This window comes from Heliangelus exortis, chromosome 6 (assembly GCF_036169615.1).
Source record: "Heliangelus exortis chromosome 6, bHelExo1.hap1, whole genome shotgun sequence".
Classification (NCBI taxonomy): domain Eukaryota; kingdom Metazoa; phylum Chordata; class Aves; order Apodiformes; family Trochilidae; genus Heliangelus; species Heliangelus exortis.
Window position 1 is genome coordinate 11,177,388 of NC_092427.1, and position 21,625 is coordinate 11,199,012.

At 43.4% G+C, this 21,625-nt stretch overlaps 1 protein-coding gene across 4 annotated transcripts in view; it reads left to right on the top strand.

Annotated features, from left to right (window-relative positions):
* The first annotated feature begins 2,344 nt into the window (after positions 1 to 2,344).
* SEMA5B (semaphorin 5B) overlaps positions 2,345 to 21,625 on the top strand; it is a 273,579-nt gene continuing 254,298 nt past the window's right edge. The window contains exon 1 of one of the 4 annotated variants that reach the window (XM_071746657.1): positions 2,345 to 2,889. The gene's annotated coding sequence lies outside the window, so the exon portion shown is untranslated. The remainder of the gene's footprint in view (positions 2,890 to 21,625) is intronic. The other 3 variants (XM_071746656.1, XM_071746654.1, XM_071746655.1) reach the window with 3 other exon arrangements.

A 21,625-nucleotide genomic window follows, 5' to 3' on the forward strand; every position in this document is an offset into this window, starting at 1 on the left:
TGGATATTGAAAAAAAATTGTTTGATACCTTAGCATGCGATACTCTGACTTTCCCATGGCATTTATCTTTTCCAAAGCATCTGAATTATGCACCTTTGCATTGTAAACCCTTTATTAAAACTATTTGAGTAGTTTTCCTGTCTGGTCAGTGATTTTTAAAATGCCACACTGTACAATGGCATTAAAATGTAAAAATCTGAGCATCCAAGTAAACATTACAGGACTTTAATTTATATGCATCTTTATTTGTGGGTCTCTGAGCAATGCATGCATGCACACAACCAGAAGTACTGCTGGCTTGGGGGGGAGAGGGGGGGAGGGAGGGGTAACAGCAAAATAGCAGCAGGAAAATGCTAGAAGATTTTGAGACAGTCTCTTTAATAGAAAAGTGCTACCATTATATATTTAAATGTTGACAGACATTTGGAAAAAAATTCGTTTACAGGGTCCCATGCTACTTACTCTTCAATGCTCACTGCCTCAACTGCAAATCTTAGGAGGAAGAAAGGTTGAGCTGAGGTCTTCAGGAAATTGCATGAATAGATGTGCCATTTGGTGAGGCTTTATCCCTGAGACCTAGATAACCAAACCATCCACTCTACAATACAACTGAAAAAGAAAGCAACACTGCCCCAGCACAGCAGTGCAGCCTTGTTCTGTGTTCTGCTACCAACACCAAGACTGCTGAACATCATTAGTTAAAATTAAATTTTCACAGTTGAAATATGTAATGCTGCAAGTTAGGGAAGTAGAGGAGCTTGCCTGTTATTTACATTCATGTGTAGATTAACACAGTATCCTAAGAAGATGCTATGAAAACAAACCAGGTAGAGGGTTTGTTGTGGGGTTTTTTAGGTCTTCAGAAGAGATGGCCATGGAGAAGGAGGGGCAGATGCAATGCCACTATGCATGGGGCAGTCTGCTCATCATTCCAGGCTATGCCTGACTAGAGGCTTATCCTGGAGTTCAAATTTTGAGCAGAATTCGTAGCCTCATGTCAATTATTCTGTACACATTACCTGTCCTCAGGTTCCCAGAGTATTAAAATGGAAATCAGACTGAAGATGCTATATGTATAAATAATGTGTTGACTATTCCATACAAGCTTTATCTAAAAATAGGTTACTGCATAAAGGGACGTAGTGATATAGTTACTAGATACAGGAAGAAGCGATAAATTAAGAACAGGCAAATAATCACATATTGTATAATGGGCATTGCAGTGGATCTATGCTGTCAGTTCTCTGAGATGTGAATCGAGAGAACACCCACTGCCACCACAACTGGCTGTCATGGCACTGATAAGCCATCAGATAATCACACCAGTTTTATAGAGCTTTAATGTACTGTCAACACGAATGACCGGATCAGTTTACAGAATTTTAAAAAAAAATGAGTTATATACATAAACATACATATGCAACGGCATCACTGCAGGCCATTCTCTCTTGGGATTCAGATGAAAAATAGCTGAAGATCTTATCTTGCGATTTCTTAAATGTCACTAAACCAGCACAGATGTATTTTTATCCCTTCACTGCCAGTCTGCTTGTCCGTCAGCAGGGATCATCCTATAGCTTTATGCGGTTGCCGGTGACTGCGTACAGGCAGAGAGCATCACCGCGGGGACACAGCGGCACAGCAGCCGCTCGCAAAAACACCTTTGATGCAGCCCCTCCGCATTCCTCTCCCCACCATCGCCACAGCGATTCCCTGCGGGCGGCCCCGGGGCTGCGGGGCGCGGAGCGGAGCGGAGCCGGCGGCGGTGCCTCCGGGCAGCGCGGAGCGGCGCTGCTTCTCCCCGGCCCTCCGCTCCGCGGTACGCGCCCGGCCCGCGGATTTTCCGCCTCCGTCTCCTCTTTGGCGGCAGAAAACTTTGACGCTTTCCGCCCCAGGTTCATTTCAACCCCGTTGGTCCCCGGCGAGCAGGGGGAAATCGTGACGGGGAGACGGGGCCTCAGCACGGGCCCCCGGTGAGGCGAGCGGCCGCGGGCAGGGGAACCGCGCTCCGCCCGCGGTTCGTTCCAAGCTCGCCCGGGCAGCATCTCCAGGCAGCCGCTGCCGCGGGGTCTGCACGGCAGTCCTGTTCGTCCCCGGTGCGACTCCAAGCCCTAGCCCGGCGGCTCCTCCGCGCCCCGCTCCCATCACCATCCCCAGCCACAGCCAACATTGCCGGCCCTGCCCCTTCCAGCAAGCAGGGAAGGGGGTGGGTTTAAACACAAACATCGCTCAGGCACTGGCTCTTACCCTGGCTCTCGGCTGGTGCCTCTCCCCCACACTCAGCCCTCCCCATCCCCGCGGCACTTGAACCTGCCCGCCCGAAAAGTGTGCCATCCCCCTACCCCTGGCCCCCCTCCGCAGGGGCCCGACCGCGGAGCGCCAGCTTGTTATGTGGGACCGCCCCGCCGGCCCGGGGAGCAGCGAGCAGCGGGGAGGGCAACGAGGGCGATTCGCTTACGAAGAAATGCCCTGTTGAACTTTGAATATATTAGTTGACATCAGTGAGAGTTGGGGCTGCCAGCCCCTAGCTCCCTCCTCCTTCCCTACCTCCTCCTCCTCCGCCGCCTCCTCCTCCTCCCCCCTGGTCTCCGATGGAAAGAGTTGAAGCCGTGCTGATAGGAGCCGCCTGGAAGACACAGCGGAGTGCAGGGGAGGACTTCGGTCCCAACTCCGGCCGCGACGCGGGGACGCTGCCCGGAGCCGCTCGCATGGCCCGAGGGGGAGCCCCTTGAGCGCCGGGCTGGGGAGAGCCGCCGCTCCGCTCCCCTGCTCGCCCTGTGCCGAGCCCAGCCCATCCGCACCGAGCCCCGCCGCGGCTGCCCCCGCTCCTGCAGCAGCCAGAGCGCGATGTGCCGGTGAGCCCCGCTCCGGGAGTCCGGCGGCCACCCCGTAAGCGCAGCGCAGCGCGGTGGCGGGGCGGAGGGCGGGCGGCGGGCCAGGTTGCGGGGCGGGGGAGCGCGCAAACTTCCCAACTTGGCGGGGGGCCGGGGCGAGCGGGCGGCGCTGGGATGGGGATGCCGAGGAGGTGGGGAGCCCCGGGCTGCTGCCCTGCGGCGGCCGACGCGAGGTGATGGAGGGGCCGGGGGCAGCCTTGAGAGAGTGGTGTGTGTCTGTGTGTCTGTGTGTGTGTTTGTGTCTGTGTGTCTGCACCCGCGGTCAGTGCGCGTCCTCCTGCCCTCCGCGGGCTGCGGAACGAAAGGGGCTTTTTTTTGTCGCTGTAACTGCAGTCCGGTAGCGCCGGAGAAGACGTTATCTAGGAGGTGGCAGCAGAGGTGGTTTCTTTCCTCTTTCTCTCTTCCCCCCCCCCTCCACCTTCCCAGCTCTTCCTAAACCCGCTGAGCGGGCTGTGGCGAGAGGGAAGGGGGTGCAGTGGGGGGGAAGCCGGATAGCCTAGACGGAGAGATATTAATGATTTTTTTTATTTTTTTCAAATGGTAATTCGTCTTTGTGGTAGGGGTGGTCCATTAAATTTCAGCTCACGTCCTGATGGAGATCAAAAGCGAAGGGGAGAGGGAGAGGGAAGCAGAGAGCCTTGTGCGGTTCTTTAGCTCCGTGTATTGTTAGAAACTTGGGGGGGGGGGGGGGGGGGAATTCCCAAAAACTATCTTTGTCGATCCGGCTCCAGCACCCACACCAAAAGTTGGAGATCTGTGTTTTCAACAGCACCATCTGCTCCCCGGTGCTGCCCAGGAGCACGCTTACTGTTACACGCCTCGGAGGAAACAAGCATAAGGTGTGCTTGCCAAGTCGGTACTGAACCTGTCCATGAGTTTTGAGGTGGAGCATAAGTACAGAGGAATATGTACGTCCTAAAGGTTCACTATCCTCTCCTGGCTCAGTTTAGACTCTTAGATAATTTCCTGTCCTTAAAAAAGGTCTCCAAACACTGTAGGTGCCAGGTTCTGGGTTTATTTTGTTGCTGTTTTTATTTTTGGTTGGGTTTAAAATTTTCTTTTTTTTTCCTTGAACTATTTATGTATGGATATATTGGTCTGGGATCATAGTAAAGTTTCATTTCTTCTTTTGCAAGTGTTCCCTCTCATTACAGAGAATACTTTTTTTCCTAAATTATAGCCTGAGCAGCAAGAGGTTAGCTCTCTTTGCCTCTGGATGGATTCAGTGGTAGGCTGAAACCCCAAGCCGACTGCACTGCAAACAAAATAGAAACCAACTAAGCTAAAAGTTATAATGGGTTTTGATTCTTGGTGCTGTCTGAGATCAGTAGAGATCTTTGGTGAGTGAAGGAAAGGAGGAATGAGAGTAGCTGGAGCAAGATATTCATAAAGAAAAGTGCTTTCTTGGTTATATGTGTGATTTGTAAGCACCCAAGGGAGAAAACTGGTCATAAACTCCAGAGAAGGCAGCAATGGGAAAAGGAAAAACCCTGCTGATATTTAACCAGACTTTTCAATATAGGTTTCATTTTTAAGCATCTACTTGGATCATAACTTTTTTTTTTTTTTCTTTTTTCTTTTTCATTTTTTCTTTTTCATTTTTTCTCCCTTTTGGACTAAAACTTTTCTGTTCATATTTGATAAGATGGTGAAGAGACTCTGCACTAGGCAGGCTCTAGTAAGAGATCTCTGCATATATGTTATGCCGTTCGCATTTTCAGTGAAGCAATTTATTTTTTTTTTCCTCCTCTCTATTTTGCTTGCTTTCTTCCGAGAGATTTAAGTTTTTGTCCTCTCCTGTCACAGACATGTTAATCCTGAAGTCATGTGGGGAGAGATCCCACCATTCAGAGTATAGGTACTTGCTTTGTTTGTCGCCCAAGCCTGTTAGGCTGATGGAGCTGGCAGTGCCTGCCCTCCGTGACCTCCCTCCCTCCCTTCCCGCAAAGAGCTGGGGCAGCCAGGGAGGAGAAAATGTGCAAACTCCAGTGAGTGAAAAAGCACAGTCCCAGAAGACAAAAGGCTCGGACAGGGACACATAGGGGGTGAAGGTCTGTATGGGGAGTGACTTTTAACAAGGTGGTCCTGATCAGTTCATACAGCCTTGAAAAGCTGGCATGGGGATGGGTTCAGCTGGAACCCAAGTTGCTGGATACAGAACCCGATACAGGTGGTGCCATGGGATTTTAGTTGCTTTGCAGTAAGACCAAACAAGTGTCCAAACAAAGTGGGTTTGGTTGTTCGGTATGATTGCCACTTATTCTCTTGGCGTTCTCCAGGCTGACTTGGGGGAGCATACAGCCAGGGCTTAGGGTCTTGGCTTCTTACACTGGAGACAGTTATAGAAGTCCTGCTTGACTTAGACTGAGACATCATGTGCCCTTGTTAGAGGATATGTTCCTGAAGAAGCAGCTTCACTCTGTGATATTAAACATGTCTTGAACAATGGATTTCTATTTTAGCTAGGATTAATAATCATGTGAGCAGTCATATTAGGTTTAAACACGACCATCTGCATTAGTATCTTTTCCTGAAAACATGATGCCATGAAAAGTTTCTGTGTGAAGCCCAGGCTGTTGAGTTGCTGTTTGGCAAAAGGGGGCAGCATCAAACAATACCACAAAGCAATCTGCTGCATGGCTGCCGTTCTGCCTGGAGTACTGCTGTGTGTTGTATCTACTGGGATCTGGGAATTTCAAGAGTTATCCGTAGCTTTTCTTCAGGTGATTCCTTGTAAGGGTGTGAGAGAGGTTAATTGACTTCGTGAAAGATGCAGGATCAAAGCTGTCATTGTTTTACTTCATGGTTGCATCGTTTCCATGTGCAGGTTTGACCAGTGAAAGCTTGGAAATAAGGACAATACTGCGTGATTGCAAAACTATTTTGGTTCACTTTAAGTAGGCTGACAGCAGCAACCTTAACCTGTTCTTACTTCTCTGATTTTAGGAGCAGCATGATGAAGCCCTAGCTCTGAATTGCTGCTCAGATAAATGTCCTCCAAGGAACTATCATAACTTTTCCTGTAGTAAGAAAAACAATGTTTTTCTCTAAATTTAACTTTCTTTGAGAACTGATTTGTTTCCAGCCTAGAGAAATATATTGATCCGTCTTACAAAATATTGGTTTTAGAATGCATTTATAAATCTTTTCACCTTTTATTTATCTACATGCCAGGAATCACCAGATTAGCATTTCTTGGTTCATTTTTTGCTGGGAACCATGGGTGATTTTACTGAGGGTCTGTAATCAGAAAGCCGTGCACAGGACTCCAGCTCTGTCAAGTCTCCTACTTGTTGCTCACTGCCTTAATGCTACAGATGGGTCCCAAGAGAGAGGAGAAGTGGTGAGGAAAAAGGAGACTGTCATAGTAATATGAACATGTTCCACTGATGGGGCTCTGCAAGATCTAGAGTTTAGGTACAGTCCAGTGTGGCATCTTCAACTGGATTTGCCTCTCTTCAGATCATGCCCAACCAGATAACTTCTGCTGTAAAAGTGAAAAAGGGAAATTTAATTATCTGCAGATCATGGTGGAGGCAATGAGAATGGTTCTCTAGGGGTGAAACTCCTCGGTGTCTTTGTGCAGCAGAGATGTAGTATCAAGTCATGCTGAGATTGCAAAGTCAGTCTGAAGTGATGGACTTAACCTTTTACAGGCTGAATACTGTGAAGGTGAACTGCCACTATTTTTAGGTTGAATCCTTATGATTTAGTCCAGGAGACAAACTGTGCAGTATTACAGCAGTACCCTGCTGTGCCTTGAAACAGGCTGGGTCCAAATCTGAGTGTTGTTGACTCTGAGGATTGAGTCAACAGTTCTTTGTAATCATTCTGTTGACTTTTTTTTTTAAAGGAGGGAAAAAACAACTTACTGAAGGGAGTATGTCAGTCTTACTGTAGGGATTGTTTCTTTTCCTTTTACACAGGGGGCTGCTGATTCCTCCAGCATGCCCAATACCAGGAGTTATCTCATCTCTGTCCATGGTGGCAATTAGCATTAGTTTAAGTAGGAGCTGTGTGAATGAGTATGAAATATGGGACTTTGACACATATTTGAGCCTGTGACTTGTGTGGACAGTGCCTTGCTTCTGGAGATTATTCAGGCACAGTGAGCATCAGTATTTATTTCACCTCTGTTCTCGTTGTTGTCCAAAAAAATGCTGCATGACAGCAGTTACCCCTTATCCCATGCTCAAACCATGTGAGCAAAGTGCAGCAGAGCTCCAGCAGCACAACTGTGACTTTCAGTATGCAAGGTCTCCTTGACTACAGTGCTGTGACTCCCAAAGTTACCCTTGCTTCAGCACTCATAAAACATGCATTTTTAAAGTCCACACAAAATCACTCAAAGGGATTTTTTTTCGATGAGTGTACAAGTAGTGATACTCTAGAAGTATTCCTGTTATCAAATATGTAGCTACAAACCAAATGGGTTTGTTCTGTTTCAGCATGTAATAAGTCTGGAAGGTAATTTGCATGTGAAGGGTGTTACCAAGTTACAGAGTATGACTCTGAATTGGTGACAGGGATATTAATGTGCTTATAATTAAGTGTATACCAAAGTACTCTGCTGGTTAAGGACTGGTGTGTCTTTATTTTTTAGTGAGCTTTAAATGAGATCATAAGTAAACATGCTCATTACTAGTCTTAATCCTCAAATCAATTGCAAACACCTTGGGAGGTTATAAATAATCTGTTTCATTTCGTTTTTTTCAGTAAGGGGTCATTTGTAGAGATAATACAGGATATTTTCTTTCCAGAAGCTGCTGTGAAGGAGCCTGATCTTACAAGGTGCTACACATTCCTCATTCTTGTTAATTCATCTCCAGGAAACAGCACCCTACATGAGCAGAACCTGATAAACACAAAGCATGGTAGTGTCTGACCTCTGTGGGTCACCTGCTTTGTGGAGCAGGCTAAATGCTTATGGGCTTGCTGGTCTCAGTACCTAACATACTCCCTATTAGGCTGTTGCTGGAAGCCAAATCAATTGCAGAACACCAGTTTCAAAGGTTTGACTTATCCATTGTGCAGCAACATGTGAACAGCTGAGACACAGCAACTTGCAGAGAAGAACCATAGTTCTGTCTCTGCCAAATACTGTGCTGCACTCCAAAGTTTAATCATAACTTAAAACCCAGTTACCATTCTGTAACTGGAAATAGCACGTGAGAATCTGGTTATACCAAATGGATTCTCCAGTAGACTTGAACCTTGCATGCTATGGAGGACATACCCTGATGCTGGGTATGCTCAGATGTTAGGCAGAGATGCTGTCTGCAGCCCTGCAGAACAGCCAGGCCAAGTCCTCCATAGATGATCCATGAGCCATTTGCAGTTTAAGGGTTTGGAGCTTCTGAAGTTTGTATATTTTGCGGATTGCTTATGCCATAATCTTCAAAAACTGTTAGCTTTTAAGACAAGCAGATGGCTTTAACTAAATATATTTGCTGGCACCTGGAACAGGTGGATCTGGAATCAATTTATGCAGTGTAATTTTTTCCACACCCCTTTTGGAATAGTTTTAAACCCTGGAGCCACCTAAGATGCTTATTATTTGGCCAATAGGGAACAGCTTCTGTCTGACTACATAAAATTTTACACAGCTTTTAGAACTAATGCCTAGGCTGAAATGTAAATTTAGTGCTAGGTGTGCATGTGAATTTGTGGAACTCCCCGGAGAAAATGCAAGTGTGTGTATCAGTGAATGAGTTATGTTTCTCTGTAGACAGAGAGGGCTTTTGTTAGTGGTAACAAATGTCCTGTGTTCAGTGTTTGTCATTTTAAAAGTAGTATTTTTCATTTCAAATGCAAACCTTGTGCAGGTTACTGATGTAGAGTAAAAATGAAAAAATAGCTTTAACATTATTTGAAGGGATAACAGAATCAAAATTTCTTACAGGGTATGGAAGTGTCCTGGCTCAGATCAAATTCTGTGTTTCCAAAATATGACTATGAGAGTTATTACTAGTTATGTGAGAAAGTAGAAGATCCTGACCATCATCTTGAGGGGCAGGAAATAAATGCCAAGGAGACCTTGGCTATATCCTCATTCTTGCAACAGAATCAGGACCAACAAGCTTACCTGGCTGTGTAGGTTCATAGTGTTGGGTTTTCACCCCAGCTGGCAACTCAGCACTACCCTGCTGCTTGCTTGCTCCCCCACGGTGCAGTGGGGGAGAGAATCTGGATAGTAAAAGTGAAACAACCTCGTGGGTTGAGATAAAGATAGTGTAGCAGGTAAGGCAAAAGCCATGTGTGCAAGCAGAGCAAAACAAGGAATTAATTCAGTACTTCCTCTGGTTGGAACTCGGTGATCTTTAAGGTGCCTTCCAACCCAAGCCGAGGGATGACTCTGTGACTGGTGGGTGGGTGCTCCATCACTTGCAATGCTTACCTGGGAAGACAAACACCATCAACTCTTTCTTCCTTCTTCCCCCAGCTTTGTATGCTGAGTGTGATGTTGTATGGTATGGACTATCCCTTTGGTCAACTGGGGACAGCTGTCCCAGCTGTGTCTACTCCCAAATTCTTGTGCATCCCCAGCCTACTTGCTGGTGGGGTGATGGGAGCAACAGAAGAGGCCTTGGTGCTGTGTAAGCACTGCTCAGCAGTAACAAAAGCATCTCTAGTTATCAACATTGTTTTCAGCACAAATCCAAAACATAGCCTCATACTAGTTACTTTGGGAAAAAATTAACTCTATGCCAGCCCAAACCAGCACACATAGTAACTTCAAAGAGATTTTGAGTAGGTGCTGGGACCATCTGTACAACTTAGAGGTAAGATTAGGAACTAAATCTGGGAACACTTTGGGGCCAGTCTCTTAAGGGAAGAGGATGCTGACTGCAGATGTCCTGTTGGGCAGTTTTAATTGCTTTGCTGTGTTTCCTGACCACGTGGAAGTTGTTTAGCCTGCTGTTTCAGCTAAGGGTTGCTAATTTATCTCCTACAATGCTGATTTACAATAGATCAAAGATTAGGGATAAAAAAATACGACAAGAAAGGAAAGGGTAGGAAGTTCACTCTGGATAATTCAGTTTGACAGGATAATATAGTAAAATCAAGAATGTAGAAAGAGATACGTTTCAGAGCCTGTATATATGATGCAGGGAAGAAGAAATTGGCTAGGTCTCAAAAGTTTGTTAGAGTGGTTACAGATCCCTCTGCCCTGCTGTATGTTCCTTTCTCTGCTCTCTTTTCCTGACTGAAGATGATTGTCTGCCAGAAGGAGATTTTCAAACACATGGTTTGGACAAGGAAATCAGTCTATATTTATAAATCACTTAATACTTCACTCTCTGACCTTTTTGGGGTCCACTCCATGTGAAAAGAGTATTTCCAATAAAAACGAAAAGCTGGTACTCGGTTTCTGCCTGTGTCCAAGGTGCTTCTCCAGTCTAAGAGTCCTAGCTTTTAGTTGTAATTGCAGCTAGTAACCACCTACTTAAAATAAAAAACAACAGGGGAAAGAATATAATTAGTGTCTTGCAGCAGGATAAAAATTCATAGTTTGATTCAACATGAGCAAAATAGAGCTGTGCCCTGCTTCTATGTGCTGTTTCTACACTGATGAAGGATCATGTCATGTAACACATAATACAAATGATGAAGGATTCTGCAGTTCCTGCTTTGTGAGGATAATGGAGTGATATAATACTACGACTTGCCCTTATTTCCCTTTTGACAGCCGTGCTGAGCAGTCAGAAATAATAAGCATCAAGGAGAGAAACTGAGGCATAAAAGGACTATAGACTGAACAATTTTGTGCCCATCTGTTAAAGATATCAGGAAAGGCAACAATGCAGATAGGTGCCAAGTACAATTGCTAGCAACTGGAATCAGTATGAATTAGACTTTGAGGTCTGTGACAAGTCTGATTTTACATGACTTGCTCAAGGTCATGGAGTGCATTAGTGGCAGAGGAAGGCTGCAGCCTCTGAAAATGCTTATTCACGTATTTAATTCTGAATACGTATTTAAATTCCATGAATAAAATTTTCTATCTTATGGCTTTCCTGCATCATAGCCCTAGACTTGTGCCTTACAAGACTATACATTTATCTTCTTCCTAAACATTGCCAGCAAGTAACTTGATTGTGCAAATCCTCTACTCATCTGAGCTGTTCGAGTCAAGTCTGTGTGACTACAGATTGAAAAAAAAAATACCCTGAACACATATACACAATTGGTCCCAACAGTTTTGAAGATAACTAGGGATCATTCCTGTATTTTGTATTTTTATATGCACACATAGATAGGCATCCCTATCAATTGAATTAAAACGAAAGAGAGTGATTCACGTCTTTAAAATTTAACATTTTCTTCCCTTAAACAAATGGTTCTCAAGAGAGTAATTTACTAGATATCATCTGTGTTTGTTTAGGACATCAGGAATACAAACTATCAAATTGCTAATGCTCTGTGTTTCCTCTAGTGAGTCTTTGAAATATTAAAGCAACTCACACTTGAGCTTTGCACACCTCCTTGTCTCTGGTTGCTTTGCAAATCTAGGGTTCACTGCTTTGCCTCAGAGAGTTATGAGTTTAATCCTGGAATCCTAATAGCACTTTGTTTTTTACCTAATTTTTTTCTTCATATTTATTTATTGATTCTTCAATTGAGCACAGTTTCACAGATAATGATGGTACTACTGAGAATAGCTGGTGTGAGTTAATTTTAAGAAGGCTGATGTTACAGTGCCATCCTTCTTTGCCAAGAATCTCTCTATATATAAAGTTCATAAGCTAAGGCATCCAAAATTATAAATTAGTTAAGATGACTGGATAAGATAACTCCTAGTGTTGTATTTCATTCCTAGTTTCATAAAGACAAAGTGTGTCAAGAATGATAAATCTAAATTTAATTTTTTATTGAAAACTCATTGGCAGATTTGCAGATGATATACTTCAGGGAAGCTGTCTCTTCTACAGCCACTTGGGCTTTATTCAAATGAAGAACATTGGCTTGTGAGACAACACATGAATTGGGATTCTAGCATTTTACACGTTAGTTTATGTTTTACTTTCTCTTCCTGTGATTCTTCCCCATCCAGTCCTTCCTCCCACAGGAATGAACAGTAACTCCAGGAAGGTACTTTCAGTCATTTTGTCTTAATTTCCTGAAGGCACTGAACTTCCCTGAGCTGCAGACATTGCAGAGCAGAACTGAGCAGATAGACAGCAAGACATAAGAATTGTAGAGCTGGAAGGCACAAAATAGGGATAGTGGCATAGGAGGGTCATGGCATGAGGAGCCTGGTGGCATAGATCCCTGGTGAAGGATGTGTCCCTGGAGTAGCTGCAGGGATAAAAAGCAGCACCAGGTTTTACTGGCAGAGGAGGATGGCTGGGAGGTGGGTAGGGATTGCAGCAGCCACACGACTTGTAAATGAGAGCAGGATTGTGTCAGAGGAGCTCTCTGAAGGGAAATGACAAAACATCTGTCCACACTTTGCCTGGGCATAACCAGACTCTCTTTTTCACTCAGGACCACTGTGATGTGGGCAAAGAGAAAAGACACACTTCAAACTAACTGAGGGCAGAGGTCAGGCTGAATTTCTGGTGAAGAAGTCAGTCTGTTCTTGCAAGTGTTAAGATCTGAGCCTGTAGAATAAAACTGACTTTTGCAATCTGTACGAATGCATGAAGTGAAATGTCATTTCAGTGAAATGACCTGTGGAGAAGAATTTTCCAGCCTGAGTTCTTGATTACTAACAGAAGGCAAACACTCTTAAACTATTTCCCAAAGTTACACTTGTGTACAGTTGGACTGCACTAACCTTAACTGTGATACTTGTGGTCTGAGGGGACTAGAGCTTTCCCATAAGTAATACAATTTCTGGTTTTAGTTTGGAAAGATGTTATCATTTAATGAAAACTCTTTGTTTTCTGGCAGCTTACTCTGCTCTCCACTTACAAAGCTCTCAAAGGACTTGGATGTCCACAAAAAGTGCAAGAGCCCACTTCTATTCACAGATACACTAGTACAACTTCACGGAAGAGCTGTGGGTGTTCTTGACTGAAGACTAGTAGCATGAGCCCAAAAATCAAAGATGAGTTTGTATCTAGGGGAAGGGATTGCATGGGGATTGTATTGTTCCAGAGGGGCTCTCCAAAATGAGGTCTGTAAGATTATTCTGTTGTAAAACCCAGCACCGAGAGAAGCATTTCCAGTTTTAATTAAAACAAAATGCTGTAGAAGATCTCTATTTCTGTTGAATTTTTAGCTTCCCAAATGTTTGAGCATGAGATGTGGAAGTAATTGATTAGAAACAGAAGTAAAATAATGAGGCTTGCTTTTTTTTTTCCTTTCCTAAGCTGACTCAACTGGTGAAGGAAAAAGAAACCCTCTGAAGTTTTTACTTGGGTTGGTAAGACTTTTCTCTGCAAATAGACCAAATTAACTACTGAAGTGCTTCAGTGAAGTTACCACAAGAACCTGAACCAGTGAGATTATAGCAGACTGCTACGTGGTAGAATCAGGGGTTTAATTAGTAGTATAAAAATTTGGAAATAATCTGATGTCTGCGGTTCTAATGGTCTAAGATATTTGTAGAAGAGCTAAGGGCCTGATCCTGCACAAATGGACATCAGTAGCAACAATTCCATTTATGTAAGTTAAAATCAGATAATTTGTTTTTTTTAAAAAAAAGTTCATGTCTTGCATTTCTTACCCCTTTGAAATCAGCATACTACCTGAGTCAGGGCTGCAGGAGCTGGCCCCAGGTTTTCAACCTGACAGTACCTCTTTAAAATGCAACAGTATAATTTACACATTTCTTATTTGTTTTGAGTAGCAGAGCTAACATGTCTGTCAGTTACATGGACTTGATAGACATGATTAAAAGGCAGGAGATAGAAAAAATTTGTGCTTATCACAGCAAACCCTCCCCAATGAAAAAGTGGCTCAGTGGTGTACTTGCAATTGAGGTGTAACTGAAAGCATTTTTGTAAATGTACTTTGTAGACTGCTTTGAAATGGTGTTTTCTATTATGACCAGTTTCTGGAACAGATTATCATGATTTCAGGAAGGACTTCAAAGCAGACTGATGTAGGAAGATCTTTCCCTGAAAACTCTGGCTTCTCTGTGAGACAGAAAGCTGCAAATGTGTCTGCAATCTGTGTTGTTTCAGCTACAACAGAATTTATTTGATTAAAATGGACTGCTATTAATTTCCAAATGCTACAAATCACTTTGTATTGTGCTGCCCCCTCTGTTTCACAGGGGGTTTCAAAGGTTATGTCTTTTCTCCCTTCTAAATTTTCTGGTTTATATTTTTTAAAGGCTGCAATTTTTAAACATTGTAATGAAACATTGAATGCATCTGATAAACAGACGCTAATTTAATATATTGGGGGCCAGACTTTCATAGAACAGATCTTGACACATGATCTAGACTATTCCCTGAGCTCAAACAGGATCAATTATACTTCCCCCTTTCAAGTGAACACAGGTTCAAGTGAACTTATCAGTAGCTAAACCTTGGTACACACTGGAGGTATGCTTAAAAGATAGTAATTTCTGATTTTTCACCCACAGACTAATGGATGAAAGAGTAGCTATGTTCCAGTTCAGCTAGACTCCTAAAAGCTTCAATTTTAGGCAAAAAGTGATGTTTTCTACATGTAAACATAAAAGCAAATGGAAAAGCCAACTTTATGGGTGGTATGAAACCAGGTGGTACCAGCACAATGAAGCATGGTGGGATGCCAGTAAATTCTTGTTTTTCAAGGATATTGGAAAAAGGAGGAAGCTTGTGCAGAAAATGAAAGGCAGCAGTAAGAAGAAAACCAAGAATCAATTAGAACGGTCTTGCTCTGCTCTTGTTAGTAGCACATGTAGAGGACAGGAAGAATTTAGAAAAAAGTTGTCATGTTATTGTGTGCCTTTTCCAGCTGTAGTATATCAAAGCCATTGTATAATCCTTTATGATTTCTCTGTGAACAAATGTCCTTTTTACCAAGGAAGAAGCTGAAGCAAAGAGAAGTTACTTGTCTAAGATAGTAGGGGGAGGCAGTGAATGAGACTCCTGCAGACACAGTTACTTTTTCTTGATTGACAGCACAAATATGATAAATTCTTTATGTCAAAGCAGAAGGGCCTTGAAATACTCACCACCCTTTCTGGGAAATTATTTTTTTCCATAAAGCAAGGCCAAATGCTGCTGATGGACCTTATGAATACTTACGGTAACTTAAAAAAGACTTTTTTTTTTAATATCTACCATGTCAGCAATTGAACAATTCTGACAGATTACTTTGAAACCAAAATATTGTGTTGCTTTTCTACACATGCTCATTCAATAACTAAAGCAATACAGGCTGTATACTCTAATCCATGGAACTGTTCAATGTTGCTGTCTTGCTGTTTGAATCCCCATCAAGGCCTTCTGTTTACCCTTATGCTCAAGTGTTTGTCACTTTCCAGAGGCTGGGGATCTGTCTTGTTTGTTAAAGAAAATAGCTGTTGGCAGAGACTTTTTGACACAACTCATGTTGTAGGTTGCCTCTTGCTTTCCTATAGCCACACCGTGCTGGGTGTTCACTGCAGAGTGCAGGAATGGAGGGGCTGAATATGCTTGCTCTGGGTTCATCTGTCATCAAACACTCCTCAGCACTGGTCTGCTCTGCCTTGTCCCCTGCAAAGCCTCTTTTTGTAACTATGCTATGTGGCCCTTCTTTAACCTGTTTATCCTCACTCATACATCGTGGCATGCTTTAAAAACCTGATTTATCCCTTGCCTGGGCTGCTTCACTTCTTTCTTGCTTGGTTACTTAATTCTGTAAAAGTTATTCTTTATGTCTGGAATACAATTAACTTATAAAATACAGTGTGTAAATGAAGTTATTTTATGCAGAGGACTTATTCTGGTTTGTTTGGTATTTTTTTAAAAATGCAGATCGCTTTTAAATAAGCTTCTAAAGCAGACAACTCTGTGAACCCTCTTTTACCCTTGCTTTTCTCCAGCATAGAAAATTAATAGCTAAGCACCAATTTTGTCTGTATTTTTAGTGAGCATAAATTAATCTACTTAATATGTAGTATGCTTCTTGCATCTACATATAATTAAATCATATTTGTTCTTAGAAACTATTCATCTAGTGTAAACCTGCTTCCTAAGTAAATATTCTTTTAATTAGTAGAACAAATAGATTGCAGGATTTGGAGTTGATTATCACAGCATTCCTTTCCCTGATGCCTGCTTCAGATCTGCACAGTGGAGATATGTGCTAAATACAGCCAGGGAACACAGCAGCAAGCTTTTTTGCAGTTTGAAAATAAATACATCTTATGAATACTTCACACCTACGGAACCCTTCATTTGGGGATTACAAAGTGCTTTGCCATGCTGTGTGGGTATTATTTATTTCCATTTTAGAGGAGGATAACTGAGAGAGATTAGGGCCCCATACCCAACATCCCCATCTGTATGAATAGGTGTAGCTATACTAAGATGTACACAGTTGTACTCTACTCGTGTAGAGCAGCAGAGGACATGGATTTTTTTTACAGGATAATGTGGTACAGCCTCCATTTTTGGTTGTACATTCATGGTCTCAGGAGTCCTGGAAACTCAAAGGAGATATAAGTCAGGAGAGTTAAAAATACTGGAGATCTCACAGCTATGCCTCTCCAGCAAGGCACCTAATTTTTTGATTTGGCCACTGGTGTAGGACTGGGGTGTGCAGTGTCAGGGCTGAGAGGACTGCAGGTGTCCTGTGGCCTGGCCTTGCTGTGTCAGAGCAGAACAATTCAGTCACAGATGCAGATCCTTGTCTTCATTGCACAGCTCATCCGGGAGGATGGAAGCTCCAAGTACAACAGCAAAGCCGTGTGCCTGTGTTTAGTGTTCCTGCATTTGCCTCTGGGAAGGTGTGGGTATATGTGAGTGTTGCTGTTTCCCAAGATGTTTTACGTTGAGACTGTATAAGAATAAAACCCCAGAAGTTACGGGAGAAATATATTTCCTGTGGGAGGAGTGGTTAAGGGTTGTCAGCAGCTTCATGTCCCCTGACTGTAGGGTAAGGAGTCTCTGATAGGGGAGAGTAGATTTTGAGTTGTGACTTTCTCCTGCTGAGTTAATTAGCCAGTTTAAAGTACTTCCTCTCCTGAACTGGAGTTTCCTATGTGGAAAGAGAAGTAAGAGGCCATAGCTAAATGAGTGTCCCAATTAAGGATGCAGGTGAATAAGGTTTGTAAAAGGCTGTCTTGAGTCTGAGCAGAAGACCGTGTCTGCCAGTAAAATACTGTTTGGACACATCCTTATTGAAAAGAAAGGATTTACTGTGGAGTCAGCAGTCAAAACATCCTTTCTGATGTTAGAGTGCAGCATGCCACATTTGCTGTGTTTCTTTCTGGCTTTGCTTTGTGCCTGTGGACAACAGAGGTGGCATTTGAAAGAATCTTGGGAGTGTCAGAGCTGAGAGGGACAACTGTATACTGTGTGACACCATGTTAATGGGGACAGCTCTTTAGATCTGCTTGTCTTTGGATCAGTTAAATTCATAAAACCATCACCATGCACGCACACATATTGACTTAAAATAATCCTCTCTTCTTACAGTTGCTGTTTTCTTTTTTTCCTCACTGGAGCTACTAGATGTAGCTGAACCTGGTCAGACAACAGACTGTGAAGAAATGACTATGGCACTTAAACAAAAATATCTCCAGCAACTAACAGGTTTAGAGTTTTATTTCTCCGCACACTTTAGCTCTTAAAGCTCAAGGGCTGTTTGGTCATGGCTCCAAGGGCTTTATTTTAAAAGACCTGACATCAGCTTTAAGTATGTAGGGTGTTGGTAGAACTAATATAGCCTGTGCCTCATCAGCTAGTGCAGGTGTGGTTGCATCTCCTTCCTGAGGTGGAATGATAACTGAAGAGCACCTTTATGTGGTTTAGTGGAACCCTCTACCCCACAATAAGATGTCCTGACCATGTAATACAGAATCCACTTTAGGAGTTAGCAGGAAATCCCTATTGCAATTTAGATTTACATCCTGGATTATTGGGCAATAATTTCCTTTTTGCAGGAAGTTCTAACTCATGCAGAGGTCAGGTGGTGCAGGGACAGGAAGTTTAAAGCAACTCCAAGAGGATGTCTGATGAGTGCTCTCTGCCTCATCTTTCCTCTGTGAATGAGTACAAGAATATGTGTTATATGTTTTGTTCATTGAGATCAGAAGTTCTTCTGGGGTGAGAAGTTACTCTGTAGGCAGCATCTTGTGCTGTGGCACTCCTGTGGCACCTCTCCCTGTCTCTGTAACACAAATAGCCATGCTAATCTGTCTGAAATCCAAGCACCTTGTGGTTTAAATGCTTTCTCTTTGTTTTCAGATAACAATCTCTTTGAGCCATTTAATGAAAATTGTTTTAGCTTGTCTTTAATATCTTAGAGAGCACTGTGTGTATTTTTGTGTAGTTAGGAGCTGAAACCATACAGTACAGCTGGAGCTGTAGTGTTGTTCTGTGCTGTGACAGGTAGCATTGATTTTACAGTTAGGTGAGACTGATTTCAAATGTTCCCTTATTGAATTTATTGTCACCTACAACTAACAATGTTAAAAGGTTAAATGGCATGCATGTTACACTGCACACAGCCCAAAAATTTGGTTAGAAAACAAAAACTGCTCCCTTCACCTTACACAATTATTGTGTGTGGGTGTCCAGCCTTAATGAGGTTGTTCAAGATCCCTGGCCAGGATCTTTTTACATCATTTCTCTGACACTTGTGAAGAATATTTCTGGCTGAAACTCAGCTGAAAGAAGGGCAGTATAGGCTCCTGAGCTGAACAGTGGTTAATGACTCAGAGTATTCCTGAAACATCTGGGAATGACCTGGTGTCCATAGCCAGCATCAAGCCCTGTTACAGGCTTATTGTGTGAGCATGAACATGTCCCATAGACACTCCATGGATGTTTACTCACTCCTTTACAAAGCAGTTAGTATTTCACAAGAGATGCTCTGAGGCTTTGCTCAGTGGGATTTGTAAAGCTCTGAGAACACAGTCTGGGACAGCTACAGAACTGCAAGTATTAATATTACTTGGAGCCAAATAATCCTGTATAAATGTCACCTGCTTTGGTCTATGTTAACAGAAAGGGACATGAATTGACTGAGAAAAAGAGACTTTTTGAGACTGAGAAAAAAGCTGTGATTGCTTAAGTACAAACCTGGGAATTGGTAAGTTTTAACTTCTAAACTCATCCTACCAGCAGCTCGGTCATTGCCTTGGGCAAACAATGGGAAGTCAGTATCAGATTTCTCTGTTGAACTAGTAATGCCTAAGAAAAAATGAAGACAGACAGCATTTTCTAGAGTTGTGAAAATTAATCAGAGGTTGTTTTAGAGGATTGCCTGAAAAGTGCTCTATATTTCAAATGGTTTCCCATCTCTGCATATTCATTGCATGCACAGGAAAAAAATCAGCCTGAAGCACAGCTCCCATTTGGTGATTTCTGTTTGAAATGACCCTTTCCTTCATCAGAACAACAGAAAGTACAGATGTGTGCTATTAAAAACAAGATGTTCTTGTTCAGACTGGCAGCATTATCTCTGAAACTTACTGTGCTGGAGCAATGCTTGCAGAAAAACGAGATTCCCACCAGTTAGCTGCTGCTAACTCTTCCACTTCATTCCCCAAATTACATGCAGAACAGCTGGCATTAGCTACCCATATTTCCTTTGATGCCAGAAGTTTGGATTTCCTGTTCTTAGATTCCTCCACACCTGTGCTCCCAGTAACAAGCAGTGATCAGCAGTGAGTCAGTCGCTTGACATACCGTGTGTCTACTGTTGGCTTTGCTCCTAGTGCCATGTGCCAGCCTGGGTGGAAAATATTATAAAAAAGCCATAGTCCTCAAAGGCATGATAACTTGAATTATTTCCTTTCAGCCCTTCCCTTCCTGGTGTAGAAATCCAGCTTGTGTATGGAGTTCATGAACTGGAAACAAGCTGCTGACTCTGTGGCTGCTGTTGGCTATGATCCTCCAGACCTCAGCATTTGAATTGAAAGCCAGACCTCTACAATGCATTAAGGCTCACACACTAGTTTTAATTGTTGAGCTTCCTCTCAGGACTAAGAGATTAAAAAAGACTTGCCAAAGCTCTCTTGTTAGTGGTCTGTGTTCTTGTGATACCCCAGCAAACTTGACTTTGAAGTGCACATCGCAGGGGTTCATCTGCTGCTGAAGTTCTGTCAGCATAATTAGTTGGTACCAGCTTTGATGTGGACTGAAATGCAATAGGCAAATAGTCTCTTTGGAACAACCTGCCTAAATGTTCCTCAAGAAGTTACCGCGTTTGTTCCTCCTGAATTTAAAACCTATTTGTTGGCTATGAGCTTCCCGGTATGGATCTGATCCAAAGATCTCTGAAATAAAAGGAGGAGAGTGTTTTGAAATTCCTTCCATCAGCTTTGGGTCAGGCTGTCTTCTAAAGATGCTTGTCCCCTCTTCTAATCTCAACCAATTATTCTTGAGGACCATGCATATCTTTTCTGTTTTGGAAGTTTTTGCATTTTACTCCTACAGGAATGCCCAGCTCCTCTCATTTAATGTGACTTGTGGTCTGTGGAAGCAGGTTGGTTTCATTACTGCATCAAACATGGAGAGCTACCAAGACTGTATTTTAGCAGAAGGTGGAATACATCAATGTTGTACAACTGAAGTTAGAGCCAATAGCATATTTTACCTTTAAACTAGAGAGTGTACAAAGCCAGTATTTTTTTAAGCTGAATGGGGACTGCACATCTGTTGCAGTACAGCTGGAATACACATCGTTAGGGGCAGGGTGCCCTCTCCAGGGGATGGATGTAGTGCTTCATATGCTGTCCACCTGCAATAGACAGTTTTGACTTGGCTGCACTGAACTGTGGTCATGGTTGAAAATAAGCAGATTTGTTATTTAATACTTTTGGCAGTCTGACAGGGAGTCATAGTTAAAAATCTAGAGCGTCCTTGTTTGGCACCCTGTTCCCATCAGCTCAGCTCTTGCTTGTATAACAGCAGATCCCCATCCTTGTCCTCTCCTGCCAGGGGAGTGGTACCTGCAGGACAGAGAATGATCTCTAGGGTGTGGCTGTTCCTTGACATCAGCCTGCAACGGATCATCACAGTGCCACTGCTTCTCTTGGAAGAGCCTTTTGGCCTTGGCTGCCCTCTTTGGTGAGGGAGAGGAAGACTGTTTTGTAGCCTGGAGTTCATGGGTTCCAGATGCAGGGAAGTGCTGCCGTGTTAGCTTGTCCTTAGGGGTCATCTATCTGCCCTGTTGAATGCAGCAGGGCGGGTCTCTTCTGTTTCTCTGTCAGAAACCTCCCCAAAGGCAAGAGCAAACCTCAGTCGAATTGCTTCTCTTACAGGCTGGTAATTTATAGGGCTCTTTTGGCTGGAAATGGGCTGAGCTCCAACCTTTCTCTTGCTGTTTGCCCTGTAACCTCTCTTCCTTTCCCGATTCCCATCTCCATTGCCAGAAACGGGCGCGCTCCCGGCTGCTGCCCTCCCGGCGGGCAGGGCTCTCCCCAGCCCTGCTTCAGATGCTGGCAGTTCCCTTTCCTCCCTCTGCCCAGTCCCTGCAGGCTGTAATGCTTAGATGTTTGCTTTCATCCTCATAACCATACCTAATCCAGTGATTACAGCTGTTTGTGTTTTACCAGGAATCCTCTACATCTGCCTGATGGGCTGGTTGGGCTGGTAAGGGAAAGAGGAGTTTTCAGCCACTTCAACCTTGGG